This window comes from Sorex fumeus, unplaced genomic scaffold (assembly GCF_029834395.1).
Source record: "Sorex fumeus unplaced genomic scaffold, SorFum_2.1 ptg000072l, whole genome shotgun sequence".
Lineage (NCBI taxonomy): Eukaryota > Metazoa > Chordata > Mammalia > Eulipotyphla > Soricidae > Sorex > Sorex fumeus.
In genome coordinates, this window is record NW_026606129.1 from 9,318,033 (window position 1) to 9,335,911 (window position 17,879).

Consider the following 17,879-nt stretch of genomic DNA (forward strand, 5'->3'; position numbering starts at 1 on the left):
GGGCAGGGCACCCTGGGGTCTGGACATCTCACCTGGGGTCCGGGCATCTCACCTTGGCATTCAAGCAGTGCACCCTGGGGTCTGGGCAGGGCACCCTGGGGTCCGGACATCTCACCCGGGGTCTGGGCATCTCACCTGGGGTCCGGGCATCTCACTCTGGCACCCAAGCAGTGCACCCTGGGGTCTGGGCAGGGCACCCTGGGGTCCGGACATCTCACCTGGGGTCCGGGCATCTCACCCTGGCATCCAAGCAGTGTACCCTGGGGTCCGGGCATCTCCTGCCCCCTGCAGCTCTGCGGCAAGCTGCCCATTGTCAGTTTGGTTTAGTCTTTGGGACCCAGGGAGATTCTCTATCAGATGAAAGCGACGTCTGCTGTTCCAGTGCGTTGAGTGTCTCCTTTCCCCTCGTTCATCCGCGGAGGCCGAGCTTTGAGCGGATGTTGCCTCCCCGCACCCGCTCAGCCGGTCCCTCCCGGCTCACGCGGTGGCCGTTTGCTGTTTGCATTCCTGGAACAAGCCCCGCGTGAGTCATCCCGGAGCACCTCTGTCGCCGGATTATTTCTGCCAGGCTTTCTGTTCTGGGGTGTGACATCACGAGTGCTGGAGCCGGCTTTACTGGCGACTTTCCCTTCTGGAACCTGTCGGACTTGGGTCTCAAGGTGATGCCGGCCTCTGTGCTCTGCAGGAGGTCGTGAGAGTTGAGCATTGTTCTTGGGAGGGGTTTAGGGGCCCCGCAGTGGAGCCCCCCCCTGTGCAGAGCAGGGCGCCAGGGCAACTGATTTCAAGGTGAACTTTCTAGCAGCCCGGAGGCAGGGGAGGGACCCCTGTGGGAGGAGGGGCCAGACTGGGGTGCTGGGCGGGGCCCTTGGGCGAGGGAGATGGCTGGTCCTGGGGAACTTTACATCCTGTCAAACTTGGAGAATCACCGTGATGCAGATGGGGTGCTCTGTTGTGGTGGACCCCTGTGCCCACGGAGTTAGGGCTGACCCCGGGCACCTCCCTTGCCCTTTGGTAAGAGGCTTTTCCCCTCTCCATGGTGTCCCTGCTTCCTGTGGGACCCCAGAGGGCAGATGGAAATGTGGACACGCCCCTCCTGCTGCTTCCCTGGGATAGATCTACAGGGCAAACCTCTTGGTCAGAACCTTCCCTCGGTCCATGGTATTTTTTGGGGTGCACACCTGGCAGTACTCAGGGGTCCCTCCAGTGGGGCTTTGGGGAACATGGAGAGGCAGCAGGGACCGAACTGGGCATCTGAACACTCAGCCCGGGCCCCTCCAGCCCTGCCCTGTCTTCTGACGAAGCACCAGGCACTGGCGGACGTGGACCCTCTCCCGGGGCCCCTCGCAAGCCATCATGCAGATGAGGGCCACGAGGCTGGGCACGGGAAGGGGGGAGGGGTCTCTAACCCACCGAGTGTGAGGCCGGTCTTGGCCCCTGTTGTCCCCCACGTCTCAGCCTCCTTTCCACATCCCAGCCACGGTCCTCGGTCCCACCCCCGCACCCCTGCACTCGCCTCCTTTCACCTCTGTCGGGGCGTGAGAGCAGGAAGCTCTCCTGAGCTTCAGGCTCTTCCTGGGGGCGCCCCTTCAGACGGGCCATGGCTCCCTCCCGGGGACGTGGGTTTCGTGGCTCCCTCCTGCTTCCGTTTTGTTTTTCTTTGGGGGCCGGTTTTCAGGGCTGCTCCTCTTGTGCCCGTGCAGATGGATTTTCTCTGTCCCGGGAGGTTCCCCACTGCACCCTCTGGTAGGTCCTGTCGCCCTTGCCCACCCCCAGTTCCAGGGCTGGCCCCAACGTGGGCTGCGGGTCTCGGTCGCTGTGTCCATGGCTCCTGCATCCCCCTTGTTTGTTCTGTGCCAGGCATCTCCCTCCGGCTGGTGCCACGAGTCTCGCCAAGGGTACGAGAGTAGGAAGTTCTCCCAAGCGGCCGCTTCAGGCTCAGACCATCTCAGGCGCCCAGCAGAGAGGCCGGGATGTGGCCTGCGTCTGTGTCACATCCAGTCCTGTTCCTGGGGGGCGGGGGGGGGGGGGCTGGAGCGATAGCACAGCAGGTAGGCCCTTGCACGTGGCCAACCCGGGTTCAATCCCCAGCATACTATAGGGTCCCCTGAGCACTGCCAGGAGTAATTCCTGAGTGCAGAGTCAGAAGTAACCCCTGTGCAGCACCGGGTGTGACCCAAAAAGCAAAAACAAAAAACAAACAAACAAACAAACAAAAAACCAGTCCTGCCCCGGGCTGGAGCGATAGCACAGCGGGTAGGGCGTTTGCTTTGTACTCGGCCAACCCGGGTTCGATTCCCAGCATCCCTATGGTCCACCTGTGCACCACCAGGAGTCATTCCTGTGTGCAGAGCCAGGAGGAACCCCTGAGCATCGCTGGGTGTGACCCAAAAAAAAAGCAAAAAAAAAACAAACCAAAAAACAAAAAAGAAGGCAAAACCAGTTCGGCCCCAGGGTCCAGCAATTTCGCAGGGGTGGGGGGCAGCCTGCCCGCCCTTCAGGGCCCTTGGTGGAAAGATGGGGGGCCGGGCACTCAGAGGGACACTCAGGCAGTACAGCAGAGTGGACACGGGAGAACATTTACTGTAAAGCCCGCGACTTAGGGATGCTAATTGAATAAGCCACTTAATAACGAAATGCATTTTCCTTCCTCAAGAATCAGGAGTCATTTTGTGGTGTCCGCAGATGACCCTACAGTGTCCGTGCTGGCCTGCCCGTGGCCACGGGGTTTTGGTGTCCCTCAAGCCTCGCAGACCAGAGGGGACGAACTGGCCTTCACTGAACGCGGCTGTCAGCGGGTGGGGACCCCGGCATAGCCCTCCCTGGGTGACGGATGGAGGCGTGTGTGGAGGCGTGTGTCCACCTCTGGCCTCAGTTTCCCCGCCCGTTGCCCCAGCTCACACCACTCCGGGTCCTGTCTCATCACTGACCATACCAGGATCCCCAGCGTGGAGGGGCTTGCCCTGACCACCCCATGTGACCCCCCATGTCCAGCAACTTGCCTCGGGTTTCTCTCGATCCCCCGACAGGCCGCTGCAGGGGTCTGCGCAGCCCCTGGTGGGACCCTCGGAACCTGTTTATCTGTCGCAGCCCCTCGCGGGAGCAAGAAGCCGGATCCCAGGCGGGCCCCAGAGACGTGGGCGTCCCCGGGTGCACAGGGCCGAGGGCCACCCCCGTGGGCGCCGGACGGCTGCCCCCTGCTCCTGTTTTCAGGCTTGTCCAGGGGTGCAGATGCTCCCTGCGTGGCCGCCGGCTCCATCAGGGGTTGGCACTGGGGTATTGATCGCGCTGCCAGCGAGAGGCTCCATTAGCGAGTCCAGACGCAGGACAGGCCTGCCCCCACGGCGCTTTCTGGGCCGTTGGTGGGTGCCAAGCGGGGGCACCGTGGAGGCACAATGCTCTCTGCCCAGCCCCGCGCAACTCCTGAGGGGCCCACGGGTGGGCCGGGCTTCTGGAGCCTGGCATGACTGTTTGCTGGGTAGGCGACTTCCTCCGACAGGCTGGTGGCCACCCTGGGCTTGCAGGGGCGTGGGGGAGAGATCACGGGCCTGTCCTCCCCAACCTCCTTCCCGACCACCCTGTCACAGCCCTCTACTCCCCCATGCTCTGCCTCCTCCCAGCCTGGTCCTCCCTCCAGCGTGGTCCTCCCTCCACGTGAACCACCCACCTCCCTCAGCTGCCCACAGAGCGCAGAGGCCCCTGACACTCCCTCCTCTGCCCCTGGGCCCACGCACCATCAGCCTGGGTGGCCAGCGGGAAAGAGGCTCCTGATAAAAGTCAAAGGGAGGAGGGAGGAGGGGAGGGAGCACCGACTGCCTCAGGGGAGGAGGGGAGGGAGCACCAACCACCTCAGGGGAGGAGGGGAGGGAACACCAACCACCTCAGGGGAGGAGGGAAGCACCAACCACCTCAGTGGAGAAGGAGAGTGAGCACTGGGCGCCTCAGGGGAGGAGGGAGGGAACATCAACCACCTCAGGGGAGGAGGGGAGGAAGCACTGGCTGCCTCAGGGAAGGAGGGGAGGGAGCACCAACCACCTCAGGGGAGGAGGGTAGGGAGCACTAGCTGCCTCAGGGGAGGAGGAGAGGGAGCACCAACCACCTCAGGGGAGGGGAGGGAGCACCAATCACCTCAGGAGAGGAGGGGAGGGAGCACTACTGCTCTGGCACGTGACATGGCATCCGAGGGAACTGCCAGGGGCTGAGTCTGCTCTGAGTTTCCCTGGCCACAGGGTCCCCTTCAGAACATTGGGGTGACATCAGGGCTTGTCCCCCTCGCTGAGAAGGAGGTCAGTGCTGCCCAGCCTGCGTGCCACCCCAGTGGCCAGGGCTCCGGTGTCCACCCGGGGACTCTCGGGATTAGACCCGACTCGAGCACAGGCCCAGACCCGCGCCCTGAGTCTGGGCCGTCTCCCGCCCCAGAGTGGCCGTGTCAGGCGCTGGGCCTTGCTACTGCTGGCCCCTGGGTCAGCAAGAACTGGGCGCTCGGGCCACCCTGCACTCCTGGCACTGGGTGCCCACGCGTTCCCGGGGATTTGGCTGTTTTCTCTCCGTTTTCTCAGCAGAAAGGCCCATGAGCGGGCAGCAGGGAGGAGGCTAGTGGGCAGATGCCAGCAGCCCGAGGAATCCTGGGTCCGAATGTGAGGTTGGCGCCCCTGGGGGCCCGGGGGCCCAAGATACCCAGTTCCAGCTGGCCATGCCCGGCCGAGCCCCGTGGCTCTGTCTGTGTGTCTGGCCCCGGGGGCAACTGCATACTTGAACCGAGGGGACTCGTGTGTGGGTGAGAGGGAGGAAGACCTGGGAGGATGCGAGCGGACATCATGGTACGTGGCCGGTTTCTCCAGGAGGCCCGGCTGGACGCTGCGTCCACAGCCCCCTCAGGCCCTGTGAGCTGGGGTGTGGCGAGCCTGGGGTCGTGCAGTTTGCTTTGTGGGTGAACAGCCGTGAGAAAACCGTCTCTGCCCCTTGGGTCCACTGGACGCCCACGCGCTGCCCCCACCGCCCCTGACACGGAGACTCCACTGTGCAGTGCTCGCTGGCCTGCCTCCTCGCCGCCCCCCCCCCCCCACACACGTAGGGGAGAATCCACGTGTGTCGCCTGGACCCGTCCCCAGTGGCTGCTCTCTCCTGGTGTCCGGGCTGTCGTGGGAGGGGCCCACTCATCTCTCCCTCCGGGCCGTGGGCTGTCCAGATTCACGTCCCCTGGCTCTGTTCCATCCTGGCTGGGGCCAGCAGGGACTGGACAGTGGAGAAGCAAGACCTAGGACTTCTCGGCCCTCCCCTACCCCCCTCCAGGAGTGGACTCAGCCCCACACCACACCAAGCTCCGGCCTGGGCTAGGGGCCATGGGAGCCAAACTTGAACCCTGCAGAGCGCCCCCTGCTGGCTGTGTGTATCCTGCAGCTCCCTCACCTCCCTGGGCCTCAGTCTCTGTCTCTGTAAAATGGGCAAGTGCCGGGTCCTCCCCTGGGGAGATGGAAGGATGTCGGGGACTGGGTCTCGAGGGAGGAGTGGCAGGTGAGGGGACTCCGGCGCCCCCTACCCCCGTGGATCCTTTGCCGCCCTGCCTGGTGTTCTGACCTGGTGCCACCTGGTGGGCAGATGCAGGAGTGGGGTGAGGTCAAGGTGCCCTGTCCCCCTCAGCCCGTATGTTCCAGGCGGCCGGGCCTGTTTATGCAGGTACCCAGGGCATAGTGCTCCCTCATGCCCGCACCCCTGTTGTCTGCGTCTTGAGAGCCTGCTTGAGGCTGGGCACTGTCTTCTCTTGGAAACCAGCCCTCCTGCCCCGCAGGGCTGGGCGTCCGGCCAGCTGTTCCTTAGTTCTGAGTCGCTGGGAGACGCTGGAGGGGCGGTGGCCCTCAGCCCCGTGTCCTTGGGCACCGTGAGAGGAGGGACCACCCCACCCAGGGTCCCCGTCTCGGCGGGCTCCAGGCTGGCCGTGGGCACCCCTCATGCTCTGTCGCGTCTGTGGTGTGTCTCAGTGTGTCTGACTGTCCCTGGAGGGTTGGTGGCAGGACTTAAGACGTCACCCAGGAAAGGAGCAGGTGGCCTGGACTGTCTCCCTGCATGGGAAGGTTCCAGCAAACCGACCGCCGTTTGGGGGGGTTCCGGGGGGCTGCCTTCACCACCGTTTCCCGGAGACCCATAGCTCCCCTCTCTGCACTCAGCCCTGGGGGGCGGGAGCGAGGGTGGACCCCCACCCCCTGAGAGTGACATCATCCTGCGGGGAAGGTGGTGAGCCCAGCAGAAGAGACGGCAGGGGCGAGGCAGAGCCTGAGGTCGGGGTCAAGGCAGGAGGGGAGGGGTTTGCACGCCCGGTGGGAGCGGCAGGGTCGCTGGGGTCCTGGGCACAGCGCCAGTTTTTCTTTCCTTCTTGACCTCCCAAGTGGTGGTCAGTGGAGCCCGGCAGCCACTCCCAGCGATGCTCAACCAGCTGGCTGGACAGCTCGGTGCTGGGCTGGCAGTGTGGGGGGTCTCTCGGACCACCCTGACCGTGTTTGGGGGATACCGGGTGGTGCCCAGGACGGGTTTCGGCTCTAGTTTGTGCCAGGCCCGCCCTTGCCCTGGCCACTGAGCTGTCCCCCGAGCTTAGAGTCACTGGAGACTAGGTGACCCGATGGCCTGGTGGCCTGTATGTCCTCCGGAAACCCGCTCTTGCTGTGCGGCCAGGGCCGTTGCCCTGCCTCCGGGTGACCCCAGCTTGTGTGCTCCTGGGGTGCACGCAGCCATAGCCCCCTCCCTCCCTCCCAGCCTCCCAGCCAGGATGGGGTTTGGCGCCCAAGCCTGCCAGGGTGCATCTAAGCATCACTGATCTCAGAGGGGGGAGGGGTGCTCCAAGGGAGCTTGTCTGAGCCCCTCTGAGCACCTCCCTGGGGTCTGCTCCCCCAGGGACGCAGGCTGGTGGGGAGACGCTGGTTTCTGTGTCACCCAGAGGGGCAGGAGGTCTCACTCGTCCACGTGCCCATATACGTCCCCCCGGGACAGCCGGTGGCTCACTGGTGTCCTCCTGGGAGAAAGGGGTAGCGTCTGTCCCCAGGGGCCGTGCAGAGCTGGCGGGGGAACTGGTTTTGGGGGGTACTGGGGAGCCCCTGGCTTCTTTTCTTTCCTTTCTTTAGCCACACCTGTTGATGCTCAGGGCTGACTCCTGGCTCTGTGCTCAGGGACCACTCCTGGCGGGGCTCAGGGAACCAGATGGGACGCTGGGGATTGGGCCCTGGTCAGCCATGTGTAGAGCGAGCACCCTGCCTACTGGGCTGTGGGTCCACTGAAGATTTCTGAGGAAAGGAGGGATGAACTGAACGTGCTTGTGAGAGAGGGGGAGAGAGAGAGAGGGAGAAGGAGTGGGAGGGGGAGGGGGGAGAGGGAGAGAGAGAGAGAGAGAGAAGAGACGGGGGTACAGGGCCAGCCTGTGTCCGGGGCTCAGGGGACCAGATGGGACACTGGGATTCGGCCTGGTCAGCCATGTGCAAAGCAAGCGCCCTGCCCGCTGGGCTATGGGACCCTCCGAGCACCCCCGTTTCCCCACTGCACAGCAGGGCCGGGGCTTGCTGGGCAGAGCAGCCGAGGCCAGAGCTGCCCTCGGATAGAATGTGTGTCCGTGGCCGGCGGGCTGCCCCAGGTCATCTGTTTAGATCCACACGTGGAACAGCTGCAGCTCAGACCCCCGGGACCCCCGTTCCCACGCTCCGGGGCATGGACCTGGCCGGGTTGAGGGAAAACGGGCCCTTTGCAGGGCTTTGGTGGATCTGGGCAGAGGGGCCAAAGAGCCTTTTCCAGACGTGCCCTGGGACCCCCGGTGGAAGGTTTTGGGGTTCACTGTGTCTAGCAGCGCCAAGATCACGCCCCTTGGCGACTCCCGGAGCTTTGGCGTCTATGATGTCACTTCTGTTTTGGGGGGCGAGGCCACACCAGATGGTGCTCTAGGCTGAGCCCTAGCTCTGCTTAGAGGTCAGCCCTGCAGTGCCCAGGGGCTGGCTGCGGTGCTGGGGGAATCGGGGACTGACCTGGGCTGACCGTAGCCTCTCGGCTCTCACTTCTTGGTGAAGCTGATTCAGTCTCTGGGTCTGAGAAATGGGTGTATTGGCAGTGCCGCTGACCGAAGGGGCCCTGGGGGAGAGAGAGAGAGAGAGACAGAGAGAGAGGGAGAGGGAGAGGGAGAGGGAGAGGGAGAGGGAGGGAGAGAGAGGGAGGGAGTAAGAGAGCGAGGGAAAGAGGGAGGGAGGGAGAGAGAGGGAGAAGGAGAGAGAGAGAGAGAGAGAGAGGGGCGTGCATGGCATAAGATTTGCACATCAGGAAGTGCCACAGACCGGCTGGTAAATCTTGATTTCATCCATCACTAGAAAAATGTAAGCTGGAGGTGACACTTGTTTCACGGCATCCCTTTAAAGGCTCTGAGCTCTGCATTACTTAAACACTGCTTGACTTTGCCTCAGCCAACATTTTTATGATTTATTTGCCTTTCTGTTAAGTGCCCTTAATGATGGGGTTTTGTGTGTGTAACATTCCAGCACCACGCCCCCCCAGAGTGGACCCCCCAGCCTGAACCCCACCTCCCTTCCCGGGTGGCTTCCTGCTGGCGACCAGGTTGTGTTTGCTCCAAGCCCACTGTCTGGTGTCATCACTGTCCCTCCGACTTCCCACACTGGGAGACAAGGTCTGCCCTCTGCCCCTCTGGTCAAGGGCTAATAGCCAAGTATCTCCACAATTCCCAGGTCTGGTGGGGGGTCCTCCCTGCCTCGTGGGGGACACTGCAGGTGTCTACTCGGGGTGTCCGGCTCTGGGATGCCAGTGTCCGCGTGGAAACGTGCGGGGACGCGCCTCTGAACCACGTTCCAGTCGGGACGTGGACACTCTGGGCATAAAGATGTCCATTTCCTCTCTGGGGCCCCATTGCCCCACAGTGGGGGCCTCTTGCCCTGGGCACTCTGTTTCCGGCCTCTCCAGCTCCCCGAGTTTGCAGGGATAAACACCATATTGCCTGGGACCACACTTCATCCAGACCAGGCTTCGGGGGCTGCCATAACTCTCAGAGCACTGGAGGGAGAGCACAGGGCTGGAGCACTGGAGAGAGAGCATGGTGGTTGGTGAGAGCCACACTTAATGGCCAGTGGTCTCTGCCCGGTGTGGGCACTGCCCGGTGTGGGCACTGCCCGGTGTGGTCACTCTCTGGTATGGGCACTGTCTGGTGTGGTCTCTGTCCAGTGAGGGCACTGTCTGGTGTGGTCACTCTCTGGTGTGGTCACTGTCCGGTGTGGTCTCAGCCTGGAGCTGCTGTCCCCTCAGAGCAAAGGGCTGGCCGCCTCTTCCCCTGAGACTGTGACTCGGATGTGGCCCGTGTAATCCACCCGCACATCCTGAGGTTGTTACAGCCATAACGCACAAGTCAGACGGAGGAGGCAGGGAGAGAGACAGCAGATCTCACCCCCAGCGCTCGGGCTTGCCCACGTGCCGAGCGCTGACGCAGCGGCCGCTGTGACCAGTGACCAGCAGCATGACGGAGACAGGGGTGCTGGACTGCAGCTCACTGGCCAGCACGCGATGGACCGGGAGGGGCCGCCAGCCCTGTCACCTCCCTGAGTTCCACTGTCGGCCGTCTTGCAAACGCAGAGTACGGGGCGGGCGGTGTGGTGAGGGGGTGTCGGCGGGAGCCGGTCGCGGGGCTTTGTGTGCGGTTTTGCACACACGCCTGGTCCAGGTGTGTTGAAATCAGCCAGGACGGAGGAAACGGCTCTGCATTGGACAGCCCCCTCCCCCCAATCTCGGGGCCCCTCTCCCTGCCCGGACAGCAGTCCCTGAAAGCCTGCCCCTGGGGGTGGGGGGGCCTGGCACCCTCGGGCCTGCTGCTGTCACCCCGGCTTCCCGCTTGGCTTGGGGATGGGTGGGCTGAGCCTGCAGAGAGTCAGGATGGATGAGGAGGAGGGTGCTGCCCCGTGGGGGACCCTACCCAGAGACTGTCTGTCCCCGAAGGGCGGGCGCACTTTCTACGGTGCTTAGGAAAACGAAGGATGGAATTCCAGGCATTAACAGACTGGGAGTCCCCAGGCTGTTATCCAGAGCTAGAGGACCCTGTGAAGATGAGAACACCCACCCTGCACCACCCCACGACTCATTAGCCGCTTAACCTCGGAACTCCTATTCAGCCCTCAAGACCCAACTCAGATATCCCCTTGTCTGAGGTAGCCCCAGTTTCTGGGGACCACGATGGTCCCCTGGCCCCCTCCCTGGGCTCTGTTCCCCAGGGGTCCAGCTCCAGCTCCCCTACTGCAGGAGCAGGGGGAGGGCATGTTGGGGGAGTGGGCACTGGCCTGGCCCATGGGCTCACACAGAGCAGGACATTCCCGTGGCTCCTGGCCCCCCGCTAGCCCGAGTCCGTCTGTCCCTCGCGTGTGTTGCTCCTTCCGCGGGCCCCTCCCTGCTACGTGGGCTGTGGGGTGCTACCCCCTCGCCCTGGCCCTGCCTGCTGACCGCTGTCCATCTCTGGAGGCCGTAGCCTCTCTCCATACCCAGGACCCTTCTCGTGCCGCCTCCAGGGGCCCCCTCCGTGGGAAAGGAGGGCACAGACTCGCTGTGTGAGAGCCACAGGGTCAGCTCAGGTCCCTTCCCCCCCCCCCCGGGCTGTCCCTGAGACCCCTGACTGACCCTTGTCTCCCCCATCCTGTGTGCAAGTCAGAAATCTCAGTGCGCTCATGAGGGGGCAGGCAGTGGGCTTCGGTGTCCCCCTCCCCTCACCCTGTCCCCAAGGTGGCTTACACAGCACTTGGGGAGTGGTGAGCTCCATTTATCGTTGTGAGGGAGTCCCCATGGCAAGTGTGCCCCCATTCTGGGGGGAGAAACACTCACTCAGAGGGGGTCGTGGGAGGAAACATTTGCTCAGTGAAGAGCCTTCTGCTCGGTGGGGTCCTTTTTTTTTTTTTGCTTTTAATGGTTTTTGGGTGACACCCAGCAGTGCTCTGGGATCACTCCTGGCCGTGCTCAGGAGACCATGAGGGACGATGAACCCGGGGTGGCCACGTGCAGGGCAAGTGACCTGCCCACTGTGCTCTCTTTGTGGCCCCTGGGTTGGGTCCCTTTGTTGGCACGTGGGTTTATGGTATAGATACAACCAGAACAGTACCAGTGCTTGCGGCGACCCTTGGCTTCTGCCTTGGGAGTATTGTTTTCCAGCAGTGGTTTATGTCGTGGAATATTGGGTTATAATATCAGTTTCTAGGGGCCGGAGCAATAGCACAGTGGGTAGGGCATTTGCCTTGCACGCAGCCGACCTGGGTTCAATTCCCAGCATCCCATATGGTTCCCTGAGCACCACCAGGGGTAATTCCTGAGTGCATGAGCCAGTGCATTGCTGGGTATGACCCAAAAGCAAATATATATATATATATATATATATATATATATATATATATATAAAGGCTGGAGCGATAGCACAGTGGTAGGGCATTTGCCTTGCACGCAGCTGGCCCAGCCAAGCCGGGTTCAATTCCTCCACCCCTCTCGGAGAGCCCGACAATCTACCGAGAGTATCTCGCCCGCACGGCAGAGCCTGGCAGGCTCCCCGTGACGTATTCGATATGCCAAACACAGTAACAACAAGTCTCACGATGGAGACGTTACTGGGCCCGCTCGAGCAAATCGATGAACAATGGGAGGACCGTGACCATGATACATGTATGTGTTGGAGCAAATACATATTTATATAGCACACTGTTCTCCCGTTGTTCATCGATTTTTGCTCAAGCGGGCCCAGTAATATTGTGAGACTTATTGTTACTGTGTTTGGCATATCGAATACGTCACGGGTAGCTTGCCAGGCTTTGCCGTGTGGCGAGATACTCTCGGTAGCTTGCCGGGCTCTCCAAGAGGGGCGGAGGAATCAAACTCGGGTCAGCCAAGTGCAAGGCAAATGCCCTACCCGCTGTGCTATCACTCCAGCCATATATATGTATATATATAGTTACAGTTTCTGCTATATATGTATATGTATATATATATAGATACATGTATGTATATATAGATACAGTTTCTAGAGTGGAGTGTTGGTTTATGACACTGGTGTGCAGTCGAGTTTCTTCGGTTTATATGAGTTTTGAGTGTTGTGATTCAGCATTAGGAAGTTTGACATCTGTGTCGGTGACGTCATAGCCACGCCCCCAGTCTAGTTTCCTTCTGCTCCGATATGCTCACCCCCTGCCCGGTCCCCCTCCCGACGCCTCCCGCTGACACGGCTGCTCCCTGGGTCAAAGAGCTGCTGGGCTCACTCGGGTGTGTCTGCCTCTCGCTGGCCCGCGAGTGCTCTCCCGCCAGGCTTGTCTTTCCTGGCTTATTCACTTAACGGGATGCCCGCGGGCTCCATCTGTGCTGCTCCAGGTTTTGCTGCCGAGAATATTCTCTGTGCAGATGCCGCCTCCTCCCCGGCACCCGTCGAGGGGTACCCAGGTTGTTCCCGCATCCAGGCGGTTAGAAATAGCCGAGCTGTGCCCGCCTCCGGCTCCCGCCCTAACCCCATTTTATCTGACCATTGATAAAAGCAAATCGTCGTGGAAAGGTCACTCAGTCGATCTGGAAAGCATCACGCTAAGTCCCCTGTATCTCCTTCCACCCAGATGCAGTCCGGGACCCATCCCCAGGCTACCCAGGTGAAAGAGGAAGCACAGAGACATTAGGGCATTTGTCTGGATTGGCACAGCTCAGAGATGGGTTAGGTAGAACCTGATGCGGTGGCCCTAAGTGTTCCTCGCCACAGAGGGGTCTGTTGTCGGCTGTTTCCTTCAAGGCTGTGGCCTGGGGGGGGGTCTCACCTCCCTCTTGCCTCTGAGCCCAGCTTTCTCCGACACAGGCCCTTCCTCGCAGTTCCCGGATCTCTGTCACGGTTAATGTTCCCAGCAGCAGGGAGGGACGGGCTAATTGTGATGAGTTAAATGGCCCTGGGCATGATCCCCAGGGCATCCCCCCTCCCCCTTATCGCCTGTTGCCTTTAGAATGTTTCTTCAGCCCAAAGATGCTTTTGAAACAGACCTGCCCGTGGCTGTCCACTGGCTGCCCGGTCCCTTATCTGCATCCTCAGCTCCGATGAGCCTGTTGGAGGGCGTGAGGGCCAGGGTCTCCGGAGCCAGCAGACTCAGCAGCAAATGCAGACCCCAGGGCCCCCAAGCTCCCCGCGGCCCTCCCGGTGCCCAACTCACCACCTGCCCTCTTCTAGCACTGCCGCCCATGTGGCTTGGGTTCTGACAGCCTCGAAGTGGACACAGACCCCAGGAGTTCTGACTGACCAGCCACTGCCCGTTCACTGCAGACTCTGTTCCCTCCTGAGCCATAACCAGGGCACTAGAAGTTATTCACGTCTGAGTGCGTTTTGCAAAGAGGCAGCCTGAAAACGTGACAGTCCGGGGCTGGAGCAGGTGGGGCGTTTGCCTTGCATGCGGCTGACCCAGGTTCTATTCCCGGCATCCCATAGGGTCCCCTGAGCACCGCCAGGAGTAATTCCTGAGTGCAGAACCAGGAGGAACCCCTGAGCATCACCAAGTTTGACCCCCCCAAAAAAAAAGAAAAAAAGAAATAAAAAAGAAAGAAAAATGATCGTCCAGCAGAGAGGAGCATGGTCGGAGCCTGGCTCTGAGCTGTCCACTGGGCACCTGAAAGTTTGCTCATTATCTTGATGATAAAAGAGCCCCTGCCCTCCTGGGAGAAGCTTTCCCTGAGCCATGAGAACCCAGAGACATGGGTCAGGTGAAGGCACTTGCCTTGCACAGAGCTGACCCCAGGCCAGCCTGAGCACAGTCCCTGAGTCCCACCAGGAATGACGCCTGGGCACAGAGCCCTGAGAACTGCCAGGGATAGCCCCCAAATATCTCCAGCCCCAGGGGGAAGTTTCCTTTTGTTTGTTTTAGGTCCACCCCTGGCAGTGCTCACTGCTCTGTGCCCAGTGAAGGAAAGCAAACTTCCCCTGGAGTCAGGGAGGTTGGTCAGCTGGGAGGGCATTGGCCTTGCGTGTGGTGGAGGCAGGTTCAACCTCCGGGACCCCAGATGGTCCCCTGAGCACAGAGCCAGGAGTGAGCCCAAGCATGGTCAGTGAGACCCCAAAACTAGGAATAATAATTAAAAAAAAACTTCCCATAGACCCTGGTACACTGCTGCTCTTGGCCCTTGGGGGTTGGAATGAGTCCCCTCTGTTCTCCAGCACCTGCTCCTGGGGACATCGGCCCAGATGAAGTTCATCAAAAGAGCCAACTGCCAGGCAGACATTCCTTGAGCCTTGGGCCCCTGAGGGCCAGCCTGCAGGCGAGAGAGCCCCAGGGTCTGACTTGGCCACTTTTTTTTTGGGCCACATCTAGAGATGCACAGAGTTTGCTCCTGGCTCTGCATTCAGAAATTGCCCCTGGCATGTTCAGGGGACCATATAGGATGCTAGGAATCGAACCCGGGTCAGCCACATGCAAGGCGAACGCTCTCCCTGCTGTGCTATCGCTCCAGCCCCACTTTCTCTGTTCTTAAGACTCAGTTTGCTCGTGAGGAAAACGGGACCCGTGTTCACCCCTGTGGGGGTCAGCCACCCTGGTGTGGCCACAGCGGGTGATGCCTGGGAGCCAGGGTCCCCTGGGAGCCGGAGTCTGCGCGTGTAGGGGGCAGGGTGGCGGAGGGGATGCGTGGGGAGGTGTTGCAGGTGGGGACCCCGGCCTGGCTGCTCTGGGTGAAGCAGATGGTGGTTCTGCATGGACATTTGTCTGCCAGGGAGCGGCCTGGGTGGGGGAGCTGGGGCGGGCGTGGAGACCTCAGCCTGGACGGCCTGGCCTGCCCTCTCAGCTGCAGCCAGAGGAATCAGGGCCCCTCCCGGCCCTAGCCCTGTCCTCGGGCTCCCGGCCCTCTGTGGCTCCCGCCCTTTCCTCTTCCAAGGAAACTGCTCTGAGGGATTCCAGGGCCGGGGAGACAGGGGAGGAGGAGAAGAACATCCAGATTGGAGATTTATGAGTGACCCATGACAGCCGCGCTGCACCCCTGCTGCCCATCTGAGCCCTGGCATGGGTGTTGTTTGCTGCAGAAGGAGGGTGTGTGGGGCTGTGCCGGCGGGTCGCCCCTAACCACGCCCTCACCCCCATCCCAGGGCAGAGATCTGCATCTGGAAACGTGGCTGGCGTGTGACTGTGTGGATGGGGCTGAGGCACCAGGCAGATGGGAAAATGGAGATTGCCGTGGACACTTGGAAATTTCGGTGTGTGTGTGTGGCAGGTGACAGCACCGAGACAAGACAGACGCTGGACAGATGAGGTTGGAATGACCCCAGGCCGGCCCCTGGAATTAACTCCGGGGTATCGAAACTGTCATGAAAAATAAAAGATAAGTGGCAACCACATAAGGAAGACGAGATTTCAAAGAGCATCTCAGGAGGGAAGAAGGCCCATCTGGGGCTTGGCTAGAATCAAAAATACACCAGCGTGATGGATAAAATTGTAGCATCTTGGAAATCTGAGTGTCTTCATCGTCCTCCTGTAAGTGAAGGTGAAGGAGAAATGAGTCTTCTGGAAAATAGCATCCCCCAGAACACGGCTCCCCGATAGAAGCTAATTTTCTTACTATCTAGTTCACTTGCCACTCCGGAAGAAAAACTCATCCCTCACTGGGGAAATACCTCCGGAACACGTGAGCACAGGAAACAGAAACGGGAGGAAGCCACAGGAAGGAGGATGCTCGCTCGCCTCTTTGTAACAAATGTCACTTAAGTGGCAGTCACGACCTCCCAGACCAGCAGGCCCCACGAGCAGGATGGTGGGCTTGAGGCTGTACAGACGGGCGTCTTCCCAGATGGCCAACAGCAAGGAGCGTGTCAGGAGAATTCTCCAGGCCTCAGACAGCTTCCCCCCATGCTTCCCGGGTCTGCCGGCTCCAGTTCTGTCCGTTCATCTGCAGCGCCTGGACAGAGTCCAGCAGGCAGGATGCTGGCTTTGCACGCAGGCGACCGGGGTTTGGTCCCTAGCACCCCCTCTAGTACCTTGAACCCTGCAGGAGTGACCCATGGGTGCAGAGCCAGGAGTCAGCCACTGGTTGTGACCCCCAAACCAATACTTTCTGGTGTTTTTTGTTTTTTTTCTTAGAAAGTTAGCTTTATTTATTTTTGCTTTTTGGGTCACACCCGGCAATGCACAGGGGTTCCTCCTGGCTCTGCACTCAGGAGTTACTCCTGGCGGTGCTGAGGGGACCATATGGGGTGCTGGGAATCAAACCCGGGTTGGCCGTGTGCAAGGCAAACGCTTTACCCGCTGTGCTATTGCTCCAGCCCCCTATTTTTTTTTTCTTAAGGAGTTCATCTGCAGACACATGGCACAAGTGTGACGGGTGGTTGGAAAGTCTGAGGTCGCACACTCTTGCCTCTAGGCCTGCTTAGATGAAAGTGTGCGTTGCCCCGGGGGCTGAGCCGCAGGGGGACGTTGCTTACAGGAGGGATGGAGCAGAGCGCTTTCCTGGACGCACTTGCTGCGTCTGGACCCTGCAGGGGTGGCCGGTGCGTGCCCCAGAAACGTCCCAGGAGCATGACCCGAATGGCCAGCGGGCAGGCGTGGCTCTCTTCTCGGTCTCATCTGCAGCTGAGTCTGCCCGTGAGCACACTTCTCCCACCTCCCAGTAGAGAACGGCGCAGAAATATCACTTGCCGCAGGTACCTCAGAGCTCCCTTCGCCCCAGTGCGCCTCAGTTTCCCTCCCTGTTGCACTGGGATGCTGTGTCCCGGCACAACCACGGCCTGTGCATCATAGTGAGGGCTGAGGACTGCAGACTGGTCACTTGCCCTGAGGGATGTCCTTTCAGCAGCAGCCGTGATGATATCAGATCATCGGGAGGCCCGACCAGCTTGTCCTAGTGGCTGAGAGACTTCCTCTGGCCTTGATTTTCCCCTCTGTAAAATGGGCCCATCCAGAGACTTGCCAATGGAGCTCCCACTCCCAGCTAGCTCCCCGTTGTGTGACTGGCCTCCCCTCACCCTTGGTCTTGCACAGTTCCAGACCTGATCTCTGACCTCAGGAAAGGGGGGGGGGGCTGCCTCCAAAGGCCTCTGACCCCAGGGTCAGTGCTGTGTGCCCAGCTTGCTTCTAACCACGGACCATGTCTTTGCTGATGAAGATGCCAAGTGGACGACCTGGAAACATGCTGTCTCCAACAGCACAGTCACCTGTTTCAGGAAGGATCCAGCAGGCTCCTATCGTGGCGGAGGGGGATGAGGAACTGTGACATAGTGGTATTTGGGGGGGGGCAGGGGAGGGCCACACCCGGCGATGCTTAGGGCTTACTGCTGGCTCTGAGCTCAGGGGTCATTCCTGGTGGTCTTGGGATCCTGTGGGGTGCCGGGGACCAAACCCGGGTTGGCCACACGTACGGCGAGTCCGTTATCCCCTGTCCTGCCGCTCTGCCCTGATGGATAATTTTGAGGCTGCAGATGGACAAGACTGTGCTTTCCATCAGGCTACTCTGGAAAGCATCTACCAGCAGGGCCTCGTCCGTTCTACCGACCCATGTACGGCCACTAGAACAAGTTAATCCAAATAACATATCCGTGCCTCTCGCTCATGAGGCTCCACTTAACAAGAATTTATCCCAAAGAAACCAGGAGGTGCGTGCATGGAGGCCCGTGGGCAGGGCTATGCTCTGCAATTTTATTTATACATTAAAATATTAGGAAGACCCAGGATGGTCCTACAGTGAGCCAAAGGGCAGACACATCAGAACCCATCTGTAAGGTGGAATTCATAGGGGGCCATGAAAGGTTAAACACATTAGGATCCCGCCATTAAGGTGGAATTCATAGGGAGCCATTAAAAACCATGTTTTAAAGAATGTAGAATGACTTGGGGGAAAACCAGACTCACGATGTCCTATTAAGGGCAGAGCAGAGGGCTGGGCGCTGG

General features: G+C 60.5%; 1 protein-coding gene across 1 annotated transcript in view; it reads left to right on the forward strand.

Moving 5' to 3' along the window:
• Positions 1-17,879, forward strand: part of SLC6A1 (solute carrier family 6 member 1) — a 298,182-nt gene that overhangs the window by 66,592 nt on the left and 213,711 nt on the right. The gene's annotated exons all lie outside the window — the stretch shown is intronic.